Below are 22,165 nucleotides of genomic sequence, written 5' to 3'. Positions count from 1 at the left end.
GACCGGGCTCATAAATCATAATTGGCGGCTCCCAGTGGGGACTTAATAAATATTGACACAGCGGGAACAATTAATCACCCGCGGCCATGTTAAAGTGCAGATTTTCTTTTTTAATTATCAAAGGCAAACACGCACCAATGCTCACAGAGAATACAAATGCGGTAAGGAGCAGAGTACATAGGCACATATTTGCCTTAATGCGTATATCATACTTAGATGAAGTTTGGGTTTTCCGCGGGAATCATGTGTATATAAAGCCACAAGGTGGAAAGGACGATAATCCAGGAAATGCCATTTATAGAATGTCAAAGGTTTTAGGCTTAAAAATAGACTTTTATTAAGTTTAAGGCTAAACACTCTTGCTGAAGAGTTTCTAGGCAACTTAATACTAAATGAATATCTTGTGTTAAGCTTTTAAATTAATTAAAATCAAGAGCTCCCTGTTCCATTTATTAAACTCTCTTGATGGCATCTTAACTAACATAAACAGAGAATAACTTATGAACTCGCCAGCTTAACAGCCAGATGCCAAATGCAGATTGACGTTGAAAAATGGCTTTATGCTCCGTATTTATGTAGGAGTTTACCCTTGTTGAGTGGGCAAAAAGTGAAACATTCGTCAGGCCAGATAAATATGCAAATTGTTTGTCTGCCTTGTTGACCCCGAGAAGGGGTTTATACACTCGATCACAATAGACATCAAATGGCTAGGACTTACCTTTTTTTTTGGCCTTTTCCCGTCGCCTGTAAGAGAGAGAGAAACAGAGAAAAGTCGATTAGAAGGGCAAGGCTGAGATTTAAACGCTGCATAAACAGGATTCACATACACGCATGAATATCAAATTATGGAGAACTAAAAGCTTAGACCAAACACAAACAGAAACTGAGATTGAGATTGAGATTGAGTATTCCTCAAGGAAGGGAACTGCTCAAGAGATGAGACTGTATTTGTATTTACGACACTCCCAAACCAAGTTGAATGCCCAACATCTGGACTTGAAGTGCCCTCTGGGACCTCCACACACTTGACTTGCATATTTTTGCAGCTTATAAATATTATGTTACGGCTCAATAAGCTTTTGGCCAAAAGGACCTTAACTTTGCTCTGATTGTCACCCATTAGTCATTAGCATCTTTATCCTCTTTCTATCTTGTCGTGAATTTTGTAGATGAAGTGTGACTCGAGTGGCTACTGATGGATTGATGCTGGTCATCTTGGATTTATGACAACCAAACATATGTGGGCATTTGAATCTGTCCGGCAGGTCGTGTCCTTAATGGCTCTTTGGCCTAACTCTGACAAAGATATCCACCCGAAAACTTGACCCAAACAAGCTGAGTTGGCTAATGAGATGTGGGCGAGTGGACTAGAAGCCATGCTGAGGTCAAAACGAAAGTTGTTGCTGGCCAGCGTGGTAATGACACTCATTAACGCGGCCCAACGATGGGGAGTCCTTCTGGACGGGGACTGGGACGAAACAGTTCTTCTTTTACTTGCTAATCGTCTTGGCTTTTGCGGCGTTTGCATAATTCCATGATGCCCAGACAACGTCTTTGTATCTATTTGTGTGCGAAATTTTGTTTTTAGAACCTTTCTTTTTCAGCTTCGTTTTCTTGGCCATTTTTCCCTTAGCGCAATCCAATTATGGGGGAAAATTCATTAATGCTAATGTGAGGAAGGCATTAAAAAAGAGAGTGTACTGAAAGAACTTCAATGAGAATTTTACTTTTATTTTATAAAAGACTTTAGTTTGGTAGATTTTCAAGTTTGTCTAATCTTCGGTTAATAAAAACATTTCAAGCTCTTACAGGCAAATTGAAATTCCCCTTGCTCACATTATTTCTTCCAGTGCACCGTCATACGAAATTAATTATCCATCAGAATTAGCGGCGGATTTTGCTTTCGCTTTGTCACTTTGCATATTTTCACGCCAGTTGGCCAGTGGCCTGCCGGTTGGCTTTCCATTAACTTTGTCACACCGAAAGCCCTGGTCATCAATAAAAATTTAATGATTGCGTTAAGCTGCAGCTGCCGCCTACAAACACACCCACACACACACAGATATATATATACAGAGAGGTCCTTCTATTCGATTAAGTTCTCACATGAAGCTGTGTGAGAGAATCCTTTTCCCTGGAGGCGAAAATTCTGCCGAGTGTGCAACATTTTGCACGAGGGCAGGGCTCTGACATTTTAATGAAGTTGTAATGAGTCGAGGGTTCTTTTTTGGGGAAAGGGAAGCAAGAGTCCTGGCAAACTGCAGCTTGGTGACTCCTCCTCCAACCCACTGATTACCCCCTGTAGCGCCCTTATCCCCATATTGGGGCACGCAAATATTTGTCCCATATAAATTACAGACATACTCGTATCTGCGTGGCAGCGTCAACGCGTGGCACATTTTACGTGCTTTGAATTTCAAATTTCATTCACTTTTTTTTGCTTCATTTTCTGTGCTCTCACCCGAAAATATGGACATGACTGCTAGGTCACTCGACGAGGGGAGTGCCAATATGTACGAGATCTAAATTTTACACAGAGTTTCTACCAGGCATATGAATTTTAAGAACATTATGTCGGGGCATAAAATTAATGGATCGCATGATAGCAGAGCCAAAAATTGTTATAAAAGAGGGAATAATTGAAATGAAATTGTAATAACGTTTATGACACGAGTTTTAAGAATGTTGTGGATTAAAATGCAGGGAAATAAATTTTTGAAATTTAAAATAACAAAATGTGTAAGCACTCTAGCCTAGATTGATCCCAATGGGTTAGTAAAATTATCTAAATTAGATCTAAAACACCGCAGATTATAAATCAAAACAGAGACTTTCGTTTCCAGCAAGACTATGACAATGTTTTTTTGCAATTTCTTCACACACACACAGAGACCTTGAGAGAGTGTAAGTGAATTAAAGCCAGTCGCAAGCTGCGTACATTTTCGGGGCATACTTTCGAGGGCTAGGTAATTGAAATTTATGCATAAATTATGCGCATAAACGGACACGGCAAGGCAATAAACAAAAATAAAAATGCAAAGTGGCAGGAAAGAGAGAAAGAGCGACGAAACAATTTCTTCAACGCATGAAAATTTGATGAGTCCGCAAGGAGGCGGCTCGGCGAAAATTTACTTGTCCCTCTTCTGTTGTTCTTTTTATTATTTAGCTATTTTCATATTTTTAAAACAATTTGTTTGCTTCAAGTTGACAGTGTATTTTGTGAGGTTCATACGGCAGCAAACAGTACATGATTTCCATTTTCTGCATGTTCATGTTAACTGCCCGGCAGCAGGATGGTGAGCCGAAAATATGCAAATTTATTTCTGGTCCCAAAAAGGAGAGAATCAGTTGCATCTGTGAGATTGTTTCCAGCCGTCTCTTTCTTTCTTGCCATGTCCTTTCTCTTTCCCTGACAACGACACGTTGCACAGTTGACTGCCCCGAAAATTGAGCAACGTCCGGGATGGCAAATTGTATCAAATGGCCAAACGTCAGCAAAACTGCACCGGGCAGATGCTAGTAACTGCTATCCCATGGAATGTATCTTTGTATCTGATGCTGTATCGGCTGTGTATGTGTGTGTGTGTTGACTTCCCTCTAACATGGCTAGCACATTGTTCTGGGGGGAATCCCTGGGAGGCGTGGAGATTGTGGGTATAGTACGGCGAACGACTGTCAGGCGCATTTGTGCTGCGCTTTATTTAAATTACTCAATTTGCTAGACAATCTGCCCCGGAAGTGAAAATTAAGTACAGATGCTAGGGGAAAGCGGTGACGCCCACAAGCCCATCCGCTTTCCCTTGCACACTTCGGCCCTCAGCAAATTCAATTTAGTGGAAAGTTTTCACTCATATATGGGAAAAGTTTTAAATTTAGGTTGCTCAGCCAAGGATGTCAAGTGTGCAGAAGATGGTCACAGATAGCAGGTAAAATATAATACAAAAATATATAGTAAAAGGTTGAGGTGCACTGAGAAAATAGGGAAGTGTTTGGAAGATCAAGAAGTTTCTTTCATTATTTTTAAACTGATTTATTACCTTCAAATCAAGATCTAAGTACTAAGCTTATCATTTTGAGAATTATTAGAATTAAGCCACAATTATTTCTCCCGGTGTATCATTGCACTTACATACATAATATCTTATTCTATGTAACGTGTGCATTTGTAGGTTTCTTTTTCCCCCTCCATGTAACAACTGTCCTCTTTTCCTGGCCATGTGTGTGTGCTCTCTGAGGCAGCTTAAGGCGCTTACTCTGTCACCTGACTAACACGGACACAGACACAATCACACCTATACAACCACCACCACCACCACCTTGCTTTCAGCGCTCTGAGGACGTGTGGAATTCCTTCTCCTTTGAAGAGGGCAACCTCTCGGAGGCACTCCACATTTCCTGGGCCCCGTCTGAGTGCTTTTCGACCCAAATACGAAAGGCGTTTGCCATTTTTAAAACAATGTTACGAGCTCACCTCGGACGTTGCCGCTGCTGCTTCTTGTTGTTGTTTTTATGTTTGTAATTCTATTGAGAATTCTGGGACACGACAGCAACAACAAACGAAGGGAAGCAAGAAAAGGTCAAAAAAACTCTATTTTATTTATTTTTCTAAAAATATTTGACAATTTTGCGACTTTTCAAGATTGCAGGCCGGCAGAATTTTTTGAGCTGTAATAAGCAGCTTACCAGAAACAATCTCTAATGCGAGACTTTGAGTCTGTTCTTCTTCCACCTGACAGTTTGTTTAAATTGGAAACAGGAATAGGGCCCAATAAGGGGCAGAGGATGTGCTGAGCTATTTCCTTGATAAGCTTTCGCTTTCATTTTTTTCGGTCATTTAATCAAGTAAATAGGGGCAAAAGAGGCTGACAGAGGGCAAATGTGTATTAACGGAAATGTTGGTTGCTATTTATAGAATTTTCTATTATTAAAATATAAAATATAAATAGTCTCTGAAAGAGAGAACTGAAAATGACATGTCATTAATTATTTAATAATTTATTCACTGTAATAAATTGCAAAGATGTGTCAGCTTTTCGGTAAAGTTAAATATGATAAATATTCATTATTTTTGAAATCGTGAAAAAGATTATTATTAAATTTGGTATTCCCCTAAGCTCCATCATCACAGAAATCATAAGCATGGCTAACGACTGAGAATATCATAGCTTTTGACCATTTATTCCAGATGAAATCCCCAGCATTTCTAAGCAGCTCCCAAGCTAATCTAGCACTTTCAGCCCGACAAAGCTTGAAAAGTAAGAAAAATACCCAGCCATGCAGAGAAGCAGGAGCAGTAGAAGAACCATTTCGTGATTCTGATATCCTGAAGCAGGAGCATAAATTGCAGCCGGGCCAACTCAATCATCTGACAAACATTGTATGTGCCAAGTAAGAGCCCTCTCCGAGATATGTATCTAGCAAATGGTGAAAACACACTCTGTGTGTTGTTGTTTGTTTTTTTTTTTATACGCTGCTCTTGTTTATAGCGCATTTTGCTGAAACAAAGCAGCCTTCCGGAACATTGCACAATAAAATGGCACAACAACAACAGCGCGGGGCAAGTTGCAAACTCAAAAATAGAGCACCGAAATAGGCGACAAACTGAGTCCAGCTCCCTCCTCCTTTATTCTCGGACCCCGCAAATTGATTTTGATAACATGACACCGTGCCTTCGGTCACCATCCCTAAAAACACGATCCTGAGTCCTGCAGCTGAAATAAAAAATAAGGAAAGTAAACGCCACATTTTGTTTTACTCGTCACTTGTCAGGCAGTAAAAGCAAATTACTTAAAGTTCATTGCTTTAAGCGACTGGGCGGACATCGGACTATATCGTATAGTGCGGGGTGGGTGGTGGCCACTGGGAACTCCCAGTCTATAGAGTCTACAGTGACGGGATTTGATGGCAGCTGGGTGATGGAATGGACGCTGATGGGTGATGGACGATGACGTCGTTCTGAACCTTCTTCATTCATTTCATTCGATGTCGCCGCGTATGAAATACGGCTACTCTCTGACAGGACAACGACAATGGATTGTTTTTTGCTCTGTGATCTTATCGGAAAATGTCCATTGTTTTTGGCTTAGGAATACTGTTCGAATTAGTCAGGAAAAATGTATTGAATTTGGTAGTATTTAATGGCAACAATAGATGTAATTTTCTGTTCAAATTGGAGTAAATTTATCATTAATTACTGTTCAGAATGGAACAGGATATGATTAATTATGGTAATTAAATGGGAGGAAGAAGCTTGACCTTTGGAAGAATATATCTGAGAATGAAAAGAGCTATCTCTCCAATCCTAGCCACTTCCTATCAAAATGACCAATCTATCAAAATTCTGTAAAATCGTTGTGTTCGACTGGGACATGAGTCAGGGTTTTTTGATTTGATAAAATTGTCGCGAAATCTCAAACCAATCAGCAATTGTATTTCATCAATGTCATGGCAGCGATTTTCCCATTTTGTTCACTCAAATCAAAGCGAATTGATGAACGAACTCATTGGTTGGGTCGCTGAAATCAAAACGAAATTGATTGTCAGCACTTGACACACAAGCATTTTCTATATTTTTATACATTTTCCCTTTTTATTTAGGGAAGAGATCGATCAATGCTGAAAGAGTCCCAAGGACATCAGCTTGACCAGCCGTCAGGGGGAAACTTTACATAGATGATTGGACGAACAGGGTGAAAATCCTTTTGTTTTATTTTCCCAGCATTTTTTTTTTGTTCTTCGTTTCATTTTTGGTTAAGGGATTTTGGCCTTGTCCATTTGGCTGTCAGGTCTAGTATTTCATCCCTGTTGGGCATTTTTATTGATCCCTCGGGAGTCGGGACACCGTACCCGATTTGTGTTTGACATAAATTATGTCAATCGCTGGCAATTTGTTGGGCATTAATGGGGGAATATGGGAAATGTCGCGCCTCGAGAACAACGAAGTGTGGGTGGAAGGTGGCTGTCCTGGGGGGTTGGCCTGTCAACTGCATAATTAAAGGACCAAAAGGCGCTTAGTGTCGTAACAAAAAAGTGTGTCATGGCAAAAACTTTTGTCTTCTTTTTGTTCCTCACCTTTTTTCTCTCTCTTTCTACCATTTGCACCTGTCTTACCGTTGTTTAATTATGCAAGAGTAGGCGGCATTTGCTTTTGCGGCATGAAGAACGTTCTTGGGCTTTTAAAACAAAAAGTGTGTGCGTGGAGTGTGGGAGTTGCTAGATAAAAGTAATATGCGAAGAACAAGTTTAAATGAAATTTCCAACACCAAGCCACCCATAGCCTACCCGCAGGCCACCCACTCAATCACACACACATGACTTGGAGGACAGAGACTGAGAGCTGAAAGCCAATAAATCAATGACAAGCCCAGCAAGGAGACGGCTGGAAATTGTCTTGGAATGGGAAGCCCTTGTGTGTCCGTGTGTCTGTGTGTGTGTGCGGCGGATGGGATGAAAAAGTTCAAGGCCGTAATCCCATTTGATGCCGCCACAAATACGCCAATCATGTCATACATAATGTATGACTCGCTCGACCGCCTAGCAGGGTTTCGGATCTTCAGCCACTGCAGTGGCAATTTAAATGCTCAGCCCATTGTCTACGCATTATCGACACAACAGGTCCACAATCTCGCAACTCAATCTCGATCTTAGCCAATTACCAAAATTTCACACGCTCGAAACCCGAACTATAACGGCTGCAAGCTATACCCCCAAAAAAAAGAGAAAAAATGAAAATGCCAAACTTTTCCCATTACCAGCCAAAACTGGCAAAGTGCTTGGCAAAGAGCGTCAAGAGCCTTGAAATCGAAAAGCCAAACACCAAAGGCACCCGCAAAGGATGGATGAAATTTGTTATATCAGAATTTGTAGCCTGGCTTCCAAATGGAATCACAACAAACTCTAATTGAGTTTCGGCCGAGTTGAAACGATTTAAAATGATAGAAAAAAACAAAACACAAATGCCAGCGTCTGCCATTCAAGTGAAATGTTTGCAGATAAAATAGAATACAATTTGCCAAGCAGATGTTGGCCAAAGGTGAAGTGTAGATAAACAGAAACTCATGTGTGTCTCTGAGAAAATATTGAATAAATTTACAAAGTTATTATGAAGTGTTTTGAGCAAATGCAGGACCCATAAACGAATTTATCTTGCAAGAAAAGGTCATCAGAGAGGGAAATGTAATATAAATTGAATTTTCATAGCTAACTAACAACGACATTGCCCAATGGGCAATGAATTGAATTTTCAAATTTTCCAAACAGTTAAGTTGATTTATTCATTCTGCAACCCCAAAATAAACCCCAAAAGCTACTGCGTAGATTTTTAACTTGTTTTCCTTTTCGTGATTTGGTCGTTTCAATCGCAATCAATAAAAGTAATCAGTCAAGGCAAAACAATTAACGAACAGCGGCAAACAAGGCGCCATAGAAAATAAAATACCAAAACACTGATTCTAACGATAGACAAAGGAATCGGTTCTTGGGAAATAGAGTGGGGAAAACTCCCGAAGGGTTTTCCTTTTTGGCTGCTAACTAACCAACTGCGTGTCGCACTCATTATAAATAATGCATGGAAATCGATTTATTGACTGATGTTTAGCGTTTCATTCAACGGCAACTACCAAAAATTTCCATCACAAAATGTATATATAAAAACCGTTCAGAAAAAAGGGGAAAACGCCTGAAAGTATGCCGCCATAAAATGACAAAATAAACGAAACAAAAAGGCACAGACAACGGAAATGCCAGGGACGAAGAAACAAGAAATGACCATTTTATGAAGTGTTTAATGGATGTTAAGTGAGTGTGTGTGTGTGTGTGTTTAGATTCGTATGAGCCTCTGTATTAGTGTTGGCTATATGTGTCAGTGTGTTATCTATTGAACGCTTGGCTGACCACAAACCCGAAAAAAGACAGAGGCCAAAGAGACAGGCCAAGACGGAATAACTTTGACTTGGCTTTCCCTTAGTTTACTTTGCTGCTGCCTCTGCTGCCTGTGCTGCTTCTGGGGAAATTAAATTGATTTTCTGTGTTTTATCGGTCTCGACATAATTGTATACCAATTGACTTGGACACCAGAAGAAAGGAAGTGATTCATTTGCATCAGTCAATGGGAAATAACTTAGCCTCCGGCTTTGAGGTCCAGCTTGCTTGTTAGTTTTTTCACCGCTACTTTGTTTTCTTTATTAGAAAAACTTTTGATATATTAGTATGCCAAGTTTTCTGTTATAATAAACTTTGTATTGAAATAAATAAGCAGGAAGAATCTTAGGAATATTAAATTTGAGGATATTAAATTTGCACGGACTGAATATCGACCGCTAAGTAGCTCATTTTCGTTCTTATAGTTCTTATTTTTTACAATTTACGATGCTATTTAGTAAATCACAGTAAAAATGTGTGTCTTTGACAATATATATATATATTTATCTGAAGGAATCTGCAACCTTCTGGTCACATTTAAGTGCTGAGTGAGAAAGAGAAAAGCAAGCGAAGGAGAAACTAAAGAAATCCCATCAACTAAAAAGCATCTCAACGTGTGTCCACACATACATATACCATCTTGTATATGTGAGCACATCTGTTGTGGTGTGTGTGTGTGTCTATGTGTGGGTATATCTCAAATGAGACTAAGGCAACTAAGGCGCTTCTAGCTGCAAATGGCAGCACTTAAGCCCACCCCAACCCATACCAATCCCATTCCATTCCCCTTCCATCCCAGCGATGACAAGCGCATAAAAATGGAAATGAAAATGCCAAAGCTGCTCCTGCCACGCCCCCTTCGCTAGCTATTCTAGTCCCTCTACCATTTCCCATTTCCTTCGCTCAGATTGGAAAATGACAAATTGCTAGTACTAGCTGAGCGTTAAAATTATTGCGGCCTGATTGCATTAGTGGCCATGAAAGCGTTGATTTGTTTAACTATAGTATGGCCTGCAGGCGACACGGATACGGTTACGGGTTACGGGTTACGGGTTATGGGCTCTGAGCTTTGGGTTACCGTAAAACCGGTAAAAGCAGAGGATAGCCCAACAACCAAAATGGCGGCCAGGCAATTAATGACACATCCAAGACCCGAGCCACGAGGCCACAGCCACGAGGTGTCCGACGACATCCACAGCCACATCCACTACCGGAAAATCCTCGAGCCGCGCTGACATTTGATTCCGTCGAGGGCAGTGGCAAAAAAAAGTAAAAGGCTGAAGAAAACAAGAACTGCTGAAGTAAAAATACGTGACATGTGTTTATTTCGGTGATTTTTTTGGGATGGCACGAAGTTTGGTGAGCTATTAAATAACAGTTTCGGACAAATAATATATTTACTTAGTTGGTGTTGCCAAGGAAATTGTTTGCCATTTAAACGTCTAACAATTTGGTACTTAAAAGGCTTTTCCAAATTAATTTTATCTAACAAAACTAAAATAATTTCAAAGCAAGAACACAGCTTAACTCATTTTGTTTTGCTTTTCATTTTGCCTCTACTCAGCTGCGCAAAAATAATTGAAAAACAGGTGGAAAAACAATTTCGTGAAACTGCCAACGATTGAGACTCCCATATGAGAATTTAATTATTTTCCTAATTTTATGGCTTCGTTTTTGTTATAAAGTTTTCCGGGTGGAAAACATGTTACCCCACTGCCGGCAAGCCGTTGATATTTGTGTTGGCGCCATGGCTTCAAGGTGAACGGGTTGAAAGACTTTCCTCAGCATTTCCGCCACCTTCCTTCCTGAGCTTATCATGCGCCCTTTTGGTCGCAGGCAATGCAAGTGCCCCATTTAGCCAGCAGGCCTTTTGCCATGAGTAGCCTGCGGCGGAAAATGCGAGAAATCCGTTAAGATGGTGGGAAGTGGGAATGGGGAGGTGGAGATGGTTGACGGGAAAAGTGAATGTGGAAACAGTTTCCACTCAGGAGATATGTTTAACGTGGGGAAATGTGCCAAGAGGCGATGGCGGCAACTAGTCCAATTTCGCCTTGCCATGTTGCATCCTCGAGTGGCGGCGACGGGCGTTCTAAGCTCACTTTTGGACCACTTGATGGAGGGGCATCACTCCCGACCCATCGGCCTCATTTTAAGACCCCTCTACGTAATAGAGTTGTTCATTTAGCTAATTTCTAGTTGGTTTAATGGATGAATCAAACTAAGCTGAAATAAATATGAAAATTTGATTAAAAACACAAAAAGGTTTAGTCTAAGCTGGTTTTATCATCGTTTTATGTGTTTTTTTATGATTTATGCATATTTTTAGATTTTTTAAATCAAGAAAATTGGCTTCTTTCAGTGGGCATCACTGCTAAGCTTATGCTGTTGAAAATTTTCACTGGTGCGAAGAGTATTTTTCGCACATAATTTCCAGACCAGACCAGACCAGACCAGAAGCGAGAAGAGACGAGATGGTACGTCAGCAAACAGCTTCAACTTGTTAACCTCCTTTTCTAGCTAGCTCTGACCTCTCTCTTACTCTCCTGCTCCATCTCGCTCTGTTACATTGCCAGTGGCATTTACATGGACAATCTACGCCCACTTAAGCGGCGCCTCCATTGTTGGCCGCTTTACCGAAACGGAAGAATGAAAACAAAATATTTAAGCGCCACATTCCCCTCGTTCTTTCCTTCATTTCCCTTTTCTGCCGCTCTTTTTCCCCAACCTCCACGCTAGACCCTTGTGAATTTTCAATTAAAAGGCGCTTTTCCCGCATTCACACATGACTTTTCCGCCGCGTGAAATTAACAGCTCATGAAATATGCCCTGAAATGTATGCAACGCGCCATTGTTGTGGATCTCGTACTGAAGAGCTTGTCTCTCGTCCTTGGAAACCTAGAAATAACGATGGCAGGCCAGGCCCAAAGGCGGCAATTTAATCACCTGTACGTCAAGAAATAAAACGAAGAAATTCATATTTTCAACTCTGAAGCAAGAGTCATTAGTTGAAATATATAAATAGGTTCATAAGCATACGAGCTCCTCCTTTTACCATCTCAGATAGTTTCGCCCAGATTCCACTTCCTGTCCGCACTAGATTTTAATGAGCCTCTCAATATGCATGACACACAGCTTAAATGTGTAATTGCGAATGTGAGCGACCACGTGTTCTCATTACCATCAGTATGCATCAATGGTGGTATATAGTATGGTGGCATCAGCAAAAATTCTGCCAAAATGATGACATCGTCGCGTATACGTAATATGCTCAATGTTCATATTTGCGAATGCCACTCAACGGGGCCAATGCATTCAGTCTATGAAAATGTATTCAATTTGTGGCTGCTCCAGATAAATAATATTCTAGAAAATCGAAAATTTCATCATCGAAGGAGTGGAAGTAGAAATATTTTGTACAGCAAGGATTGCTGCCAGCAAACGGAAACGATTTATCAATGGAAATTGGGGGGAAAAAAATGAAAAACATTTTAAGAACTCTTTCTCTCTATTCAGCTTAGTATTCAGTGTGAATATATATATACACCACATATTCATTCTTATACTGACAGCTTTACAAATTTCAATGCATTTGCTTGGCTCTCACTGCCATTCCCATTCAACATCCAACATTCAGCGTTCAACATTCATCGTTCGACATACCGATTTCATTTCGGAGATGCGGGCCATTGTGTGCCGAAAAGTTTTTTGGATTCTGCAATGTCTGGGCTTAAACTATCATAAAATAATCACAATGAGAAATCAAAAGTTTCTCCGCCAGAACCATGACCAGGTCATATAATAAATCAGAGTTAAACCTCCACCACCGCCACTCACATGCATAATGAAAATACCAGAAGAAAATGGAAAATTCTTCTGAAGGGCAGAAGGTAGAAAACTTTTCTGCGCTTTTGTTCGAGAGTGCAAAAGTTCAAAGGGCCAGGAAAAAGGAGAATTTGCCATCTTTCTTGCTCTTTGATTACCCCAACCAGATTCAGTTTCAGTTTCAGGTGATTAACAGAGGCAACGGTCCAAATCCATTCATTTGTTATTTGTCCAGATTTGAAAAATGATTCAGCCGTTGCTAATATATATTTTTGTTGATAATTAAGTAGCGAGCAGGCTGCAGGGTGCAGGCAGGCAGGGTGCAGGTTGCAGGGTGAGACTTACTGAGATGCGCAAAATGCCTAATTGGAGCATTGCGCAAAAATAAACAAAAACCGCAATTGAAACAAAGCAAAACAAACAGCACTTCAAAGCTATGGGTGGACTATTAAATACCCTTTAAAAACAGTTCTTAGGTAAATATTTTATGTTTTAAGTTCTGATATCTAAAGCAGTTCCATCGGTGAATAAATCCTAACTCATACCCATCATAAAACAAGCTTTCTCTTAGCAAATACTCCCTCTGAATATAGGGTAACCGCAGTAAAGAAATGGTTTTTCTGTTTCTTGTTCAGTTTTTGCTGCTTTGCATACCGCGCCAGAAACAAATCAAAAGTAAATTGAAAGTGAAAAACACTTTAAAAAACGTTAAGAACAGAACACACGTTTTATGAACTTTTATGGCTGAGAATATTTTAAGCAAATGAAATGCAAAGAACAACCATTGAGAGATCGATTTATATGGCCTGAGAATTTTCTTTATTCATTGTGGGTGTTTCTTGAAAACCACTTCTTCGGGAAATGCTAATGATGTGTTGTTTTCAACTATGTATACAAAAAGAGCAAACCAATGCATTTCCTATGATTTCTTGTGGTTAATTTCGTATGTTTTGTTTTCCAGCAAGTTTATTAGGTTTTTATATCTTTGGTTAATTTTATTTTGTTTGGTTATTCCAAAAAATCAACATTGATTTTCCTAATTGATTTATACTTTATGTAGATTGAGTGCCTTGGGTAAACACCATATAGTCTGTTAGTTATAATCTATATTGTTAGGAAATTCTGTTCTTAGGTAACTTTTAGTATAAAGTACTTAGAAAATGTTAAAAAACATATTTCGTAAAAACAAAAAAATTGTAAAGGGTATAAATTGGAATTATAAAGTTTTTTATTAGACCCATTGCAATGGGATTAAAACTAAGCCAAGTGCAGGCCGAGACAAGGAGAAAGCCAGTCCGACGCCAGGGAACCTCAGGATCCTTTTTGGCCACCACTTTTGTGTGCTAGGAAAGTGCCAAAAACTATCCTTGACTCGAATTTGCATTTGCATTATGCATGACTTTGCATTGGTTTGGTTTTTTGTTCTGTTTTAGTTTTTATTTGGTTGGTCTTTCGACTTGGGTTTCGAAACGGGGGATTGAGTTTGAGAAACGAGGCATAGGGTAAGGTCATCAGCTTTTCCATTCCGGTTTACTTACTCAGCTTCTCTCCGGGTTCCGCTCTGTGTGTTTTCGCTGTCTGCCCTTCTCAGATTCCGCTCAAATTGTAATTATTTTTCGGCTACACTGTTTGCACACACACACTCACAGTTCTGGTTTTCCGCCGAGTTAAGGCATTCGAAAATTGCTATGATTTATATTTGCTTCGCAGTTGGCTGGGACTGTAAAATCCGACTTTGATTTTGATTGATTGCAGTTAGTTTATTGTTAGTTATGAAAGTGAGCAGCTGCCGAATCGCGAATCATTTTTCGACAGTCGTAAAGTTTTACTTTGACACATGCCGGGGACTGCGCAATATTTAATAAGCACCCCAAAAACAAATACACATTCATTTTGGGAAACATTTAATATATGCCTGTATCACTCATACGTCACGTTGCCGGGTTTTTTTTTATTTGGCTGATGAAATGAGAGGGGGGAAAGGCTACAGGGAAAGTGTTCGACAGCGGTCAGGAAAAGCTGCTATTGTACAGCACGTGCACTTGACATTTAGTGCCGCAAGTCCCCCAAAACCAATAACCCACAGACCCGCAGGTGAGAGACACCCCCCCAAGTTTTTCGGGGTTGAAAGGAGGGGGAAAACGACGAAACTGGTCCCATAAAAATTCAAAGCAGACAGCAATCAATGACGTACATACTGAAAGCAAACAAAACTACCGAAGCTCGACTCCAGAAAAACTATAAAAAGTTCATTTTTTCTATAAATGCAAACTTTTTTTAAACAAATATTTACTTGCTTAGTTAGTTTTGCAAAGTTTTTGAACAGAAATATTGGTTGCTTTTAAAATATGAAGTTGAAGTTTAAATGTAATATAAAAGTCTTTAGGATATACTTTGAAAAGAGTTTTTATCTATTTTTGAAAGTCTTCTGGAAAGTCTTTCCAAATAAATAAATCTAGAAGCTCATACAAATTCTCAACAACTGTCATTTTAATTAAAAACCTAATATTAAATTTATGTATGTTGGAGTCAAGATCAGAAGCTTCTACAAATACCATCGGCTTAGTCAATAACCTTTTCGATTAGTTTTTCCCCCATTCCGCTCGACTCAATCGCATGGCGTGTCTGAACATAAAAGTACAAAAGGAACGTGGCATTTCCTCGTCCTTGATGGCAATTGTCAAGTGCGAGCAGCTCCCGGATTGCCCTGCCCCTTGAGTTTTCCCGCAGTCGCACGAAAAGCGCAGCTGTCGCAGCCACTCCCCTCGTTTTTCCGCCTTCTAACCGTTACTGTTGCCACTTGTGTGCTGGGTTCCCTTCGAGTGGCTCCGCCAATCATCGAAAGTGAAGTGTCCAAAAAAGAAAGTGCCCAATACAATGACGAAAATGGAGGGGGCTTTCGAAGCTAAGGGGGAGGGGAACTTGATACCAAGTTGAGAGGATATAGTGGTATAAGCGTTGGCCAACTTCCTGCCCGGTCAGTTAACCTAATGACCGGCATTCATGGCCATTTCCCTCTCGTGACGGCTCAAAAGTTTGGCTGGCCTCTGTCCAGGCTTTTATGTGCCTTGTCTTTTGTCATTTATCATAACTTTCGGATGCCCTTCATCCCCCTCTCTATCAAACTCTCTCCTACTTTGGCCCAAAAACTCTTTCAATTGTCCAATGGCGAAAATTTAGTGGCAATAAGAGTCAGACCTTCGGGGCTGTGTGGCAAGTTTAGTTTATGGCTTAAACCAAAGGAGCAAACGGAAATTCTAAAATTAAAACATTTTCCCTTTTGCGTTTTCGGTTAGCCAAGCAAAATTGTCAAGTTATGTCGGCAATGAAAAATTATTGCATAAATTAATTACGACGAGGTACGTGAGCCTGGCAAACGAGCCGAGGCTCGACTTGGAAATATTAAGCACGTGCCCCGTACGTAGACGAATGGTACCCATTTTTGAGGTCGTAGGTCGTAAGACACACGGCGTATACGTAATGGCTGCTGTTCGTCGTCAGTTGGCAGTACAATGTATGCGTTTGAGGACAAGCAATTAACCACATGTGCATTGAGGTCGCGGTTCCTTTATCTTTATTTTCTTTTACCTGGAAATGAAATTTCCTCGACCTGGGGAAAATGCATTGATTGTCTGTGAAAGTAATTTCTCGTTCGAAATGAGATTTTCCACTGAAATGGCGTGATAGTTCATGTGAATTGTTTATTGCCAAGTGAGTTGTCCAAGACGCTTTGTTCCACTGAACTGAGCTGCCTTATGGATGGCCACACACACACCTCGCCTTTTATTATTGATTAAACCATCGAATGCCAGGGCTTACGGTTGGGTAAGCTGTTATAAATAAATGACTTGACAATTATCCCCGGGGCACATTCGGTTGGTAATCCAATTCTCACATCAATTATTAAACGTAGGAAATTTCATTGTAAATTGCGCATACGCCGTGTGCCGCCTGTCTGATCAAAAACAAATCCGTCAACACAACGCCAGCCAAGTTGACGTGGTTGACAGCCAGCCAACGCATCAAATTAGCTTCTCTGTCTTTCTCGTTTGTTTTTTTTTTTTGTTGTGACATTTAAAAAAAAAAAAAAAAAAAGACAGAAAATAGAAAAAAACGTCCCAACAATAGGAAAATAAATTCAAAAGTAAACACAAGTCACACGGGGCCATCCATCAGAGTCCAGGACACTTGCCTTTCCTCCCCTGTCAATCGGAGTGAGAGCTGAGATTCTGGCAGCTTGCTCTCTGTCGAGTATCTTTTGTACAATTAAATTCAATTTATATATGTATTCCCGATTTACGCTGCAATTGGCTTTCACTTTTTATGTCTCTCGATTGGTGGGTGGACTGGCAACAACAACAACAACAAAAGCAGCAGAAAAACGCTTAAAAATAGCCGCCCCGTTAGTCAAGGACAAATTATGGTTATTTCTGAAGCCATACAAACTGCAGGGCTATTGGCCAGAAAGAAAGACAAAACAAAAGGTTGGCAGTTGGCATTCCTTGAAGTCGTTACTACTGCCGCTGTTATTGTTGTTATGACATTGAAATAGATTTGAATAAAATGCATAGCTTTTCACTTTCACTGTCCAAGTTTTCGATTTTCCTTTAGATTTTCCTTTTTAAATATTTCTTGCACTTTTCCTTTTCCTTTTGTAATTTGTGCTTGCTCTAGATTTATCGAGGATTATCCCTCACTTTTGTCACAAACAAACACTCGCACACACAAACACCCACACACACACACTGTTTCGGTGGGTCTATTGTTTTTGTTTTTCACACGCTTTTCATGAAAAGCCTATCGGCTAAGTGGCTAATGGGGAAAATCTTTGTCCGACTAGAGTACCGTTAGCTGCAGTGGCTTCCAAACAACTGAATTTCCGCCGACGCTTTTGAAAAAACATTTTTCAAAGTTGCGTTCTCGGTTGCGGTTCGTGCCATGTGCTTCGAACATGTTCGTTGCGGCGTTTTCATTGTTGTGTTTTGGGTTCGAAGCGAGCCGAATGCAGAGGCACGAACTATATTTTTGCCCACCTACATTTTCCCACCCATCTGTCCAACGCCAAGAGATGCTGCAGCACGCATACAAATGGCCCAAAAATACAGAACCGGGCCTTCTACGTGGAAAACTGAGGCTTGGGAAAGCGTATTTCCGCGCCAGGATTTTACTCTTACGTTGGTGGGTCTGAAAAATTGCTTACAAATGGAAATGAAGCGTGTGTGTAAAGGTAAGTAGCGACATCAAATAAATGGCCATTGTTGTTGCCACACGGACAGGTGAGGAATGTCTGACATATGGCCCACGTCCAAGGATTATATTATGTGTGGGCCCGAAGACATTCAGAAGCTAATGATAAGCTGGCAGAGTATTTATTCTGATTTTTCATTCGCTACAAATTGTACTTAGTCTTAATCATTAATAACATTAAAGTACGTTTTCGTTTTTAAAGTTCTAGCTGAGGTTAACTTTGACATAAACTGAAGTAATTATGATAATAATAAATTACCCTGGCCAAGGCTAAAGAATCCTCCACTAATTGTCGACATTCCAAGCTTTCTCCATAACTTACACCTGCCTTCATTGGACCAACTCCTCCTGAGCTGCATGTCCATGATGAATGATTGTCCTACTCGAATCCAATGTCATGTATTGATGATGCTCTGGACCTTTTGTCTGACCGCAAGTCATCACATTAATTAAGAGCACGCCAGAAAATCCCATTCGAATACTTCGATTGAACTGGGAAAGCCGTGAAGGTCCGGGCAACTCCTAATCCTTGCCGAGGCTCATTCTCCGGCGTATTCTGAGCCCTTGGCCCGGCACGTAAAATATGCCAACTGTAAGGAATTTTGCGGCAACGCCTCGCATAGCTGCCAGCGTGTAAAATGAGCGATAAGCGAGAGGAGAGGATGTAGGGGGTGGGGAAAGGCAGCATAGAAGGATAAAACTACACGCAGAGAAAATTCTATATATATTATTATAAAATAAAAACTGTAATGGAAATTCAAATATAAAAACTGTTTTTCTCAGCAAAGAAAATAAATGAAGTAAAAGTTTTCTTCCAGTGCAAAGGCTGTGAAATGGCAGTGTAGAAGCTGGCTTCGCCTGCAGTTTATGGTGGTTGTAGTTAATAAAGCGCAAACGGAAAACCCAAGATACTGAGGAAGGAAAAGCGAAAGAGAAGGCAACAAGAAAAACGAAAGAGAGAGAGGGAGAACAGAGTGAAGCACAGCTTGGAGGAGAACAATCAATTTCACGTCAATTGGTTCATATTTTATAAGCTGAGCTACGGATGCGATGACGACCACGTCGACACGGATATCGGAGGCTAAGGCGCAGGCATTAAGGTTATAGTTCGAGGTTTCTCCTCTACCACTATCCTCCTATACCTCTCTTTCTCTCACTCTCTCTCTCTGTAACTGCCAACTAATGGCCAAAACGCAATACTTGACCCAAACAATATTTGGCACTGACAGCAGAGCTAAGCCCAGCCGAACAATTGAAATGTCAGCATTTGTGGGCGTGTAATAACTGCGCTGCTGGCTAAAAAGGAAATGGAACTGGTCTGCAAAGCCGCTTAAGCGACCCGGAGGGAGATGGAGATAGGGATGCTGGTCTAGAAAGAGATAACATCCAGGGAGCTCATAATTTGACAGGACGAAATCGAAATGCACTTACCCGGGCAACAGCTGACCGAGACGTGCTGAATGAGCCATAATCCAGGTGGAGCAATCAATAACAGAGGTAGGTTCAGCAGATGAGGGTAAAGCATATTTACAAGGCATTTTGATGGATCCCAATATGGTCAAAACAGTATTGAATAAGAAAAGGAACTTAATTTGATTTTAAATGTTTAATAAAGTAGCTATTTTCCTGATCATTTCATTGTTTACTTTCTTAATTTGCAACTTCTTTCTCCAAACTTCTCTTAACTTCAATTTGAAGGTATCCTCTTTCCCATCAAAACTTTGCTGCTTCATAACAGTTAAAGTTTAATTTAAAGGCGTAAAACCAGAGAGTTAGCCAAAGTTCTGGGACTAACAAACTTAGCGAAGCCATCCTTGGACTCAAATATTGTTGTTCCATTGCCAAACATAAGCTGACTAGGCAAAACTTTTGTTTGGCAACCGAAACGCGTTCTATGCAAAATTGTAACCGGAAACAGTGCTCCCCAGCCCATGGACCATGCGACTAGGCCAAACTGTATTCGGCGAGATTAGGAACTGGCTGCGTAATTTTGGGCTTTTGATTGATTGCCGTTGTCTGCTGTCTGCCGGGCCAACCAGGCGTATGCGCAATATGAGAACTCATAACAAATATGAAATGCGCGTGACCGCTGTGTCTTGTTTATCCCCCCACCTCCAATCTCTCTCACCCACTGACAAACGGGTCCAATTAATTTGCATCTCTTTGGCAGACGACGACAAAATGGCATTCAGGTGCAAGTGGGCGTTGTCACTCATATTCACCGGCTAATGAGCGGGCGTGGCAAGGTCAAATGTGCAAGCACTTAGCCTAATGATAAGCAAAGAATGCCAACCGAGCACAGCCATACCGAAAATTCCACAAATAGCCATTAAAAACGAAAAAAAAAAAGAAAATAAAGAAGAAGAAGAAGGAAACCACTGAGGGGGAAAGCGGGGGGCTCCGGTTAAGAAAAACTACACAAATCGTTCAACACTTGGCGGCACTTAAATGGGGAAAACCACATGATAAAATTAGACGATTAGCAGTGGCCGCAAGTACAGACACACAGACACTCGTTCCCAGGAACTAAGCATTCAAAGGGCAAAGGCGTAGTGAAGAGGGTTATCTTCTACAAGCAAATATATTCTTAACTTAATCTTCATTTAAAAAGTTTTCTATTATTTAATACCACTAAAACCTTTCACTATAACGAATTTTTATTAAAAACCTAAAAGTTCGAAAAACCAAAGTTAAAGTAATATCTTTATGATGGCTTTTTCTGAGGGATGTACACACACTCACTTGCTTGACTTGATTATTGGCTGGGCAAATAAGTCAGTTCCCTCTGGGTCACGCCCCTGATAGAAGCACACAGAACAGACCGGAGTCCATCCACAGACCCCGAGTAGACTGAGTAAACAAACGGCAAACGCAGCTGGCGGTTCATGCAAGCTCCATGCTGCCGACAACCGACACTCGATTTTGGAGCCCCCTAACCCCAGCCCCTTTCTTACCAGCAGAAAACCCAACCCACTTCATCCCCATGACCTCTTAGTGGTCAACAAAGTAGAACGCAAAAAAAAAGTAAAAGAAATATAAAATCATAGAGCGAAAGAAACACACACCATTTTTGGCGCAGTTCGGGTAAATATTTCCGCTGTGAAAAATCGTTTGAAATTAGTTGAACGAAACATAACGAACGGCGATAAAGCAATAAATACTTGACACAATGCCTTCGAGTCCAGTGTAAACAGAGATTGAATGTGGTGAATGCCACAGGAGATATCATATGCCGGACAGTGGGAAATATAGTTAAGCTATTTAATGTTTGGGGTTCCCAGTGGGAGAAATATTTATAAATAAGAGAAAGATGAATAAAGATCTTTAAATAGAATTGACTTCGCAGCACTTTCTTTCTTTAATTTTCTTAATAAAAATTCTCAAATATTGGCATTATGTGCCCATTAAACGGTTTTTCTAATACTGAATAGAAAAAGAAGAGAACATCAAGAATTTTTTTAGCCATTTTATGGGAAGTAAAAAATCGTTGGTGTCTTTTAGTTTGCTGACGCTGCTGACTTTTACTTCCTTGGCTGTGGAAAGCAAAGACTTGGCAAAAATCGGGATGTATTCTGCATTTTATTGCTTTGATATTTTCCACATTTTTGAGGGCACGGATTCACATTTAATAGCAGAGATATGCAGCTGAACGGGGTAACCACATTACTGCGTGCTTATCCAGCGATAAAAGCGATGTGTTTTATGGGCTTTAAGCTTTTAAATTCAATTTCTTTGGCCAATTTCTGAATGAACAATTGATTGTTTACTCAATTTCTTAGCTGTGTTTATATTGTAGTTGGAGAATTAGTTCCCAAAAAGGGTAATAAAAGCTAAACCTTTGATGCTAAGCAGGAAAATCTAATAAATTACAGAACAAACAATACGACAAGTTGAAGACCGTGTGACCTTGCCCATCACAAATTGAACACCCAACACAGATGGGTCTTGGTTCAGCCGAGAAGCCTTCTTGAAGCTGCTTGATAAATTTGAAAACTGTCAGTTTCGCCTGATAAAAACAGAATACTTCCACAAACTCAGACTCACTTCTTGAGAAGTTTATCGCAAGCCACGCGCCAGTTGCCCCCGAGCCTCAAAAAAGTGAAAGAAAAAATAAGATTAAATTACATTTTGCACACAGTTGTGATTTTCATTAATTTAGTGGCACATAAACACACAC

The 22,165-nt window shown here is 40.4% G+C and overlaps 1 long non-coding RNA gene across 1 annotated transcript; it reads right to left on the bottom strand.

Annotated features, from left to right (window-relative positions):
• Positions 1-718: 718 nt before the first annotated feature.
• LOC121530252 lies at positions 719-17,603 on the bottom strand. Its single transcript, XR_005993877.1, has 3 exons — positions 17,587-17,603; positions 14,280-14,461; positions 719-744 (listed from the first exon to the last, which is right to left on the bottom strand). It is a non-coding gene; the product is annotated as an uncharacterized LOC121530252 (long non-coding RNA).
• Between the last annotated feature and the right edge of the window lie 4,562 nt (positions 17,604-22,165).

This window comes from Drosophila eugracilis, unplaced genomic scaffold (assembly GCF_018153835.1).
Source record: "Drosophila eugracilis isolate 14026-0451.02 unplaced genomic scaffold, ASM1815383v1 contig_445, whole genome shotgun sequence".
In the NCBI taxonomy this organism is placed as follows: Eukaryota; Metazoa; Arthropoda; class Insecta; order Diptera; family Drosophilidae; genus Drosophila; species Drosophila eugracilis.
The sequence above is the reverse complement of the archived record's forward strand: the minus strand, read 5'-3'. Positions and strand labels throughout refer to the sequence as shown.